Raw genomic sequence first — 9,151 nt, 5'->3', positions numbered from 1 at the left:
CACCTCAACCACAGTTGGGAGTTCATTTATCATTCTAACAATACGTTTCCTCTCTGCCATTTTAAATCGAGCACCATCGTAGGAAGCAACAGCAAGCAACCAAGCATCACTATGCACAGCAACCAAGGAAACCCAATCTTTTCGCTGCATGTCATTTCTTGAAAAATTGATACCTACTGTTGGTTCTGGGAGCTCTGTTGGATTTACACATCTGTAACAATGCCTGGGAAAATAGAGAAATTGTACAGAAGCATAGTTTGTGGGAGATCAGAGATGGTAACCTAGCTTGGTTTTGGGGGGACAATTGGTAGCAAGAACCTAACCTAATAAGAGAAGAATTAGATGATCTCAAGAATGACACTGATAGTAAAGGTCTACTTCGGGTAAGTGATTTCTGGGATCAGGCTAGGGACAAAGGCAAATGGAGAACATGGAAGGATCTGGTATACAGTGAAGAGACCCCTTTGAAGGACTAGGCTGAAGCTCTTGCTGATATTTTGAAACATAGAAATATTTTGACATCGACATTGTTTGACCAACCAACTGAGATGGGGAAGAAACAATGAAGGCAACTTCAACCTCAAATAATCCAAGAGAGTGACCCTTGGGCTCGACTTTAATAACCCTGATAATGTATGGAAGGAACTATGGCAGAGCCTGCACTAAATGAAAATCAAACTATTCATGTGGTTGGTGCAACACAAAAAAGTCTTCACTTGGGAAAACATACGGAAAAGAAGAGTAGTCGGTCCATCTAGATGCCATTTGTGTGAATCACAAGAAGAAAATATGGATCACTTACTAAACCTCTGTGATTTCACCTCTTCCTTGTCGAATTTTGTGGCTTCAATCTTCAGACAAATGGATAAGGACAACTTCAGTATCATTGATACTTTGAAGAATTGGAGGAAAATTTCTCAGATAATGAAATAATCAACAAGGCTTGGGCTCTGGTTCTAGGATTTTTAATTTGGAATGTCTGGAAAGAGTGCAACAACAGGTTTTTCAAGAACAAAATTGGCTCATCCCAGAGCATCATAGTTCAGATAATTATACAGCTCAAAGAAATTGTGGGAATAATCTTAAAAAAAATCCCCGAGAATACACCTCAAGGCCACCATGCACAAATACTACTACATTTGGATCTACAACTACGTTTCCCCTACGTTTCCCCTAGGAAATAAGCAAGACTATAAGGCATACAATAATGGAGAAGGATTTCTGACAACCTCCTCCCCCTGGTTTTTTGAAATTTAATATAGATGATGCCTCTAAAGGAAATCCTCGGGTAACTGGTTATGGCGAATTCATAAGAGATGAGCAGTGTAACATAAAAGTTATCTTTCATAGTCATTTGGGGAAAGAAACTAACAATATGGCGGAGCTCATGGCCTTATATCAATGCCTAGAAATCTTGATGGAAACAAATTTACATAATTGCATCATTGAGGCTGACTACGAATTGATAATCAATTCAATCAAGAAGATATGCAATGGTACAGCACCAGAAAGAGTGTTGAAACACTGCAAGTTACTACAAGCCTATCAACGCATAAAATCACACCTAAGAACGTTGAAAACCCCCAATTTTGCTCATGTGCGAAGAACAACTAACAGATTAGCTGATCTAGCTGATCGTCTAGTGAATGAAGGAGTAGTCTGTTCAAGAAATAATCTAAGATATGACTGGATGATGATGCCAGCAGGGAAATTGCGTGAATACTGTCAAAATCAGGCTATCGAAGACAGGGATCACTATCAAGGTATGATAAATAAGAAGAGAGAAGACCAATGGAATCAGCAGGTAGTGGACCAAGCCAAGGGAAGGAGTGAATGATAGAATGCAGGTAGGCTAGCAGTGGACCAAGCCAAGGGAAGGAGTGAATGATAGAATGCAGGTAGGCTAGCAGGTGGCAGAATGTACATTTTGAGCAAAATTATACACATAGAATACCTTTTAAAACAGACACAAAATATTGTAGAGCGGAACCTATTTACTCTTCGGGTCCAAAAGAAACTATAAAAGGTGTGCATGTCTACGAGATCCCCAAGAATTTCTTTCATCCCATGGATTTCGGGAGGTAAACTCTCATTTTGGACCCAAAATTTTATTGTATGATGGCTTAGTAATACTTTGGGTCTATAAGTCAGGCTAATGAGTGAGAAAGTTGGAGTCATCGCTTTATAGCTCCCCCATCTTAAGGATTTCAAGCAGAGAAATTGATCGAATGTTAATTCTTCAATTGGACCTGAAATTGTTTAGTGTGGTGGCTTATAATTATCCTCGGGTCCGTATATAGGAATATAATATGAACAAGGTTTCGTCTTGGTATCATTCATGGATGTTGGATCGTAGAGGGTGGAATCGAACAGTCTTCAAGTTTGAAAGATATTCGAAGGTTAAAGATGTGTTTGGGTTATGTTTTGGGCCTTCAGATATTTTGGCCCACCTTCATGGGCTTCTGGTTTTCTATGGCTGGAAAGGGGATTCTCTCATCTTCTCCTTCTAGTTCGTTAAGCAAGTCTCAGTTCGCTAGATTTATAAAGCGATGCCCTGAGGGCAAACAGTTATTGAGTGTCATTTTGTGTTCTTTGCACTCTTTAGAATTAGGTTTGGGATTCTGATATCCCAGTTGTTTGTTGTAGTTTTACAGAACTAATGCTGATATGTTAGGCTCTGTCAAAGCAGTGTACAATATGTATTTTGTTTAGATTAATGGATATTACCACTCTCACTTGATTTAAAAAAAACAGGCAAAACCTGGGAGCCCAGGACTGATAAGTTTGTCACTTCTATTATAAGGAACCTCATTAGTGTTGCATGCTCATAAGGACCCGATACCCCTTAATTCGATGAGTGATTTAAATTATTTTTTAATTATAATAAAAAATAAATTGTATCTAAGTGTAAACATTAGGTTTTAATTATTTTGATTTAAGATTCTTTGATTTTCTATTACCAAATCGCTTACTAGAGGTTATAGATATGCTTCGACCATTATCAGTCCTAGTCTTGTCGTTTGCCTGCTCCCAATCAGAAACCACCTCAACCACAGTTGGGAGTTCATTTATCATTCTAAGAAGACGTTTCCTCTCTGCCATTTTAAATCGAGCACCATGGTAGGAAGCAACGGCAAGCAACCAAGCATCACTATGCACAGCAACCAAGGAAACCCAATCTTTTCGCTGCATGTCATTTCTTGCAAAATTGATACCTACTGCTGGTTCTGGGAGCTCTGCTGGAACTTCTTCCGCAGGCGAGGAAACTTCCCATGCTTCACTAGGATATCCATATAGGCATAAATTCTCCTTCTCTGGATCGCAAAGTGAGTAAAAGCGCTCGACATCAGTGGTGAGTGCACGGACAATGGCAGTCAGTGGTGAGTGCACGGACAATGTAATCTGTAAACACCTCTTCCACGGTGCAAGGCTTTGAAGAACTTGACGCGGCTTTCTCCATGGCCAACACCTCGCGTATAACTGAGGTGACATTCTCCATGGCCAACTCCCAGTTTATAATTGTAATATCAATGTTGGTTAAGAAGATGGGGTCTAATTATTAGTTACCGTTCCTCCAAAACAAATCCAAAAATATGCTGAATCAAAACTTCAGCTCAAAATTGCTCACTGTGATTATTCCGAAGAAAACTTACCATAAACAAAATTTGTTTAATTGCTCACTGTGATTGATCCGAAGAAGACTTACATTAAACAAAATAGTGTTATTAATAGGAATCGAAATGAGGCCTAGGCCGACGTGAGTGTGATGAGCGAAGCGTAATATGGGGTCGGCGGGGTGATACGCGAAATAATTTATAATAAATATTACTTGTAATAAAAACTAAATGCGGTTAGCTTTTATTAAAATTATTCCTTATCGTTCTTGTTTCAACCCAATAATTCGTATAATCTATACTTTTTATCATTTTCAATTCTAGATAATAATTTCTCTACGCTGCTTATAGATTTATGTATTCACATAAATATATCCATAATCTTAAAAAAATAAAATACGATATTATAATTTTTAAATATATTTTTTATTTCAAGCAACGTATATTGTTATATAATATTAAAATTATTAAATACATTTTTCCTTATATATTTAAACAAAATTTTAATAGTTATATTTACCTCATTTCAATTTTTTAATTATATTTTTATATTATTTAGAAAATAGTTTTACATAGATATCAATTTTGAATATAAAGATTGAAAAACACTTCAACATACTTTACTTAATCCTAAAACAAAAGAGGCTTTTATGATGAAAAATCTATATACAATAGGCGTGTATGATTAAGGTTATATAAGGCATGCCTTTTTTCCCAAATGCTCTCGATAGGAATACAAAAAATAATGCCCATAAAGAATCATCAACTAAAGTTTAAAAAAAAAAAAACTTATATAAAGATTCATAAGAGCCTTAACTAAAAATTCACATTTGGAGCACTCGTAAACAATTTGAGATTAACGAGTCATGCCCTCTCCTGAAGCAATATCATAAATAGCCCAAAGACATGACAAGAACCTAGCAAAGGAGGCCCCGAGTCACCATAGCCATTAACAAAAACACAAAGGTGCCACATCCAACCATTAATGAAAAACATAAGTTATAAAGGAAATAACACAGAGTCCGCATAATAGCATGCAAGAGGCATCATGAAAGAGGCACAATGGCCGAATATTAGTGGAAATTAGATGTATTTGGGGAGCGAGGGAGCGAGCCGACCAAGGGTTTGCAACGGGTAGCAATGTTGGTTACCATGGAGGGGCGAGGAGGGGGAAGTTCCACTCCCTCCTATAGTCAAGTAGTTACGAATAGCAGCAGGGAAGTTGTGTCAAACCGCTTCAAGAAGCCAATGGAGGCTGAAACTACAGATATCAACACAAGAAAACCAAAAAATAGCAGAGCTCATGAACAGGAAGAAAATCATGAGGAGGTCAAAATAGACAAGAAAGTAGGAGAAGGCAGTCAAAGAACTGAGCGCAAGAATATGGCAGGACTCTGTAAACCTAGGTCAACCATTACACCCTGGGTTTTCTTAAGTGATCAAGCGCTACAGGCGTACAAGGATCACATGGCGGCGTATGCGGTAATATGCAAATTTATGTGGATATGGCCAATAGAGAAGGCTCTGCATGCCTAGATAAAAACCACTAGAAGCCAAAGGGGGAAATAATCCTCCATCTTGGGTCCAAGGGTTTCTTCACAGTGGTATTCACAAACCTAGAGGACAAAAATAGAGTGCTCGAAGGAGGACCGTAATTTTATGCTGCTGTAGGCCTCTACATGCGACCATGGGTGATGAATTTTGCCCCAGAACGAGAGACATTCACTTTAGTATCGGTATGGATAATTCTCTATTGCCTACCTTTATATTATTGGCTACTACAATCCTTAAAATCCATAAGCAATAAATTAGGTCATTTTATAAAAATATCAGATGCGACTCTGTGAGGAAAATACACCTCCTTTGCCTGTATATGCGTAGAGATGGACCTATCAGGAGCACTTCCAGATGAAGTCATTCTAGAAGTTTATGATGAAGAATGGGTGCAAGCAGTGGAATATGAACATGTCCCATTCAGATGTCGGAGATGTCATAACCACGGGCACCTCTTTAGAGAATGCCCTTAAACAAAATGGAGAACATTAATAAAACCAATACAGGCAAAGATCCCGAAGACTTTACCAAGGTGGGAGGCAAAGGGAAAGGAGGGAAAAAGTACCAGAAGAAAACAAGTGAGGATAAGCAACCAAGGCACAACAACTTCAAGATTTTAGAAGAAGAAGGTGGGAACAAGGGGACGAACTAGGCAATGGAGGATAATCCTACAGAGAAGGATAAAGATGATAGCATGGAGGAGAGAACTGCAAACAGAAAACTGAAGGAGGATCTGCCAAGCATCATGGAACTTGAGAAGGACCATGAGATGACCCCAAGCGAGGTTGGAATGGAGGACCATGATTTGCAGGAAATTCTTGAAAGGGAGAATCTCGATCTAGAAAAGTTCCTAGAGAAGGGAACCACCAAAGGGGCAGATTCTCTACCACATGAGGAGTTTGACAGAATGTAACAACTCTTCCTATGTAGATATCAAACAAAGGGCAATGGAGTCAAAAGAAATCACGATAGTCAGGAAAACAGAGGGGTGAAAATGATGGAGGTTACACAGGGACGCCGATTCAAAAACCCAAGCAAGAAAAGAGGAAGGAAAAGATAGAATGAGTTGCTGACAGAGTGTGGGAAACTCATGATAAACTCAGGTAAGGTGAAAGATCTTACTAGTTACTCATTTACAAATCTTTCTTAATGAAACTCACAACCTGGAATATTAGGGTTCTAGAAATAAAAGGAAACAAAGGAATCTTAGCAATAGAATAAAAGAGGAAAAACCTGATATGATATTTATCCAGGAAACAAAATGCTCTATAGGAAAAATAAGAGAGATACATAAAAAATGGCTAATCAAGTATGAATATCTAGAAGTTAAGGCAAACAACACATCGGGAGGGATTCTAACACTTTGGAATCCTCAGAGACTAGAGATCCTAGATGTTGAAGCATCCAAAAACTACTTTTCAATGGTGATCCAACCTTTGTGTGATAAGGAAGTCTATTTGATCACAAATGTATATGTTCCTCAAAGACTCGAAGACAAACTCAGGCTTCTTAATTCACTGAAGGAGCTTAGAGAAAGACATCATGTCATGCCATGGATTCTGGGAGGGGGCTTTAATATGATCAGATCTCTTTCAGAAAAAAAAGGTAGGACCAAAACACTAGGAAGAGACTCTATTGCCTTCCAGAACTTCCTAAATGACATGAAGCTAGTGGACAAGGAGACTAAAAATGGTACCTTCACTTGGAATAATAAGCGGGGAGGGGCCTCTCAAGGAGCTTCTAAATTAGATAGATTTATAATCTTTGAGGACCGCATCCTCACAGACCTTGACATGTCTGACTTCATCCTCCCTTTTGCAAGCTCAGATCACTGACTTATCCAAATGGAAGCCTCTTTTATAGGCACTCCGAGAAGCGGACCTTTCAGGTTTGAAAATGTTTGGCTTACCCACCCTGACTTCATCAGCAATATTTGAAGATGGTGGACAGAAGATATACCCATCCAAGGAACGAATATGTTCCTTCTACAATAGAGACTAAAACATATCAAACGCAGGCTCAAAGATTGGAATAAAAATGAGTTTGGAAACATTTTCAAAGCCAAAAAAGAAGTGGAATAGAAATTGTAGGCAATCAACGAACTCCTCATAACAGATGGCTTTACCGAGGAAAGGAAATTACAAGTTGATTCTCTTCAACAGGAATGGGAGGATAGATGCCAGCAAGAGGAGATCTTCTGGAGACAAAAATCAAGAGTGCAATGGCTTAAGGAAGGGGAAAGAAATACAATTTTTTTTCATAAGTCAACTGTGGATCACAAGGTGCATAACAGGATTTCAAAACTTAGAGGTACTTAAGGAAATTAGCTCAGCACCTACAAAGAAATAGAATCTGCTCTGGTACAACATTTCCAAACATAGCAGAGGAACCTCACATAGACAAATCAAAATTCATCAACAACTTCACAAAGTACATTCCAAAGATTGTAACTATAGAAGACAATTACAATCTGAACAGGCCGGTGACCGAAGAGGAGGTCAGTGAAGTCATTAAAGAGATGCAAAATGGGAAAGATCCAGGCCCGGATAGGTTCAATGTAGACTTATTCAAAGAATGTTTGGAAATAGTCAAACAAGATATCCTTGATGTGGTGGAGGACTCGAGGAAATCCAAAAATGTTTTGAGGGCGCTTAATGCCTCTTTCATAACTTTGATTCCAAAGCAAGAAAAATCTATGACACCAGAAAAATTCAGACCCATAGCTTTATGCAATGTAGTGTACAAAATTATATCCAAAGTAATTGCAAACAGTTTCAAGCCACTTCTTCCAACTCTGGTGTCTGAGGAGCAAACTGGATATGTGGAAGGAAGAAAAATTCTAAACAACATCATTCAAGCACATGAGGTGGTTCATTCTCTCAAAAGTAATAAGCAAGAAAGTATGATCATACAACTTGACCTAGTGAAAGCCTATGATAAGCTAAGCTAGGCTTATATCAGGGAAGTACTAAAAGCATATGGCTTTGAGCACAACTGGATAAGATGGGTAACGGCCCTTGTTATCACAGCTAGTTTTTCAATCCTTCTTAATGGCTCACCATCTAGAACCTTTAGGCCTTCGAGAGGCCTCAGACAAGGAGATCCTCTCTCTCCCTTCCTCTTTATTCTCATGATAGAAGGTTTAGGCAATGCGATCAAATCAGCCAAGGTAGAAGGCAAAATGCAGGGTCTCAAACTCACATAGAATGGAGAAGCCTTGACTCATCAACATTTTGTGGATGACATTATGGTGCAGGGTACACCCATGGTTAAGGAAGCTAAAGCTTTCAAACAAATCCTAAATGACTCTGCCATGGCTACTGGAACAGAGGTAAGCCTCACCAAATCCAAGATTTTCTTTTTTAATAATGACATTACTATTCAAAGAAACCTCACTAGAATTCTTGGCTTCCAAAGAGAACAGTTACCCTCCAAATATATGGGAATACTTCTAATGGAAAAACCTTTGAGCAAAGAAGCTTGGGAACGAGTAATCAATAAACTATAGGACAAAGTTAGGAGATGGACAAGTAGACCTTTGAATGTAGCACGAAGGCTAGTGCTAACAAAATCTGTCCTACAAACTGTTCCTATCTTCATGTTATCAACTCTTCCTGCTCCCAAAGGAGTTTTGCAACTCATCCAAAATATCCAAAGGAACTCTCTCTGGGGAAAAGGGGAAGAGAAAAATAAATGGACTTTGGTCGCATGGGATAAGATCTGTAAACCTAAGACCCATGGAGGTCAGGGACTTCATGATTTTGAAACCATAAGCAAAGTTTTAGGTGCAAAACTATGGTGGAGATGGCTAAAGGAATCGGTAACCCCGTGGGCCAAGATCTGGAAACAGAAGTATGCAAATAATTGGCAAGAAAGAGATCACATTCAAATGTTTGGACTCATTAAGGATTTCCACATCTGGAACAATGCCTGGGAAAATAGAGCAATTGTATAGAAGCATAGTTTGTGGGAGATCCGAGATG

At 38.7% G+C, this 9,151-nt stretch overlaps 1 pseudogene; it reads right to left on the bottom strand.

Annotated features, from left to right (window-relative positions):
- Positions 1-2,925: 2,925 nt before the first annotated feature.
- The window catches only part of LOC149201382 (PHD finger protein ALFIN-LIKE 2 pseudogene), a 41,430-nt pseudogene continuing 35,204 nt past the window's right edge, over positions 2,926-9,151 (bottom strand).

The sequence above is a fragment of the Pinus tabuliformis genome, chromosome 2_1 (assembly GCF_031772625.1).
Source record: "Pinus tabuliformis cultivar Carrire ecotype Pingquan chromosome 2_1, CPIR1, whole genome shotgun sequence".
Taxonomy (NCBI): domain Eukaryota; kingdom Viridiplantae; phylum Streptophyta; class Pinopsida; order Pinales; family Pinaceae; genus Pinus; species Pinus tabuliformis.
Note: the sequence above shows the minus strand (reverse complement) of the source record. Positions and strands in the feature narration are given on the sequence as shown.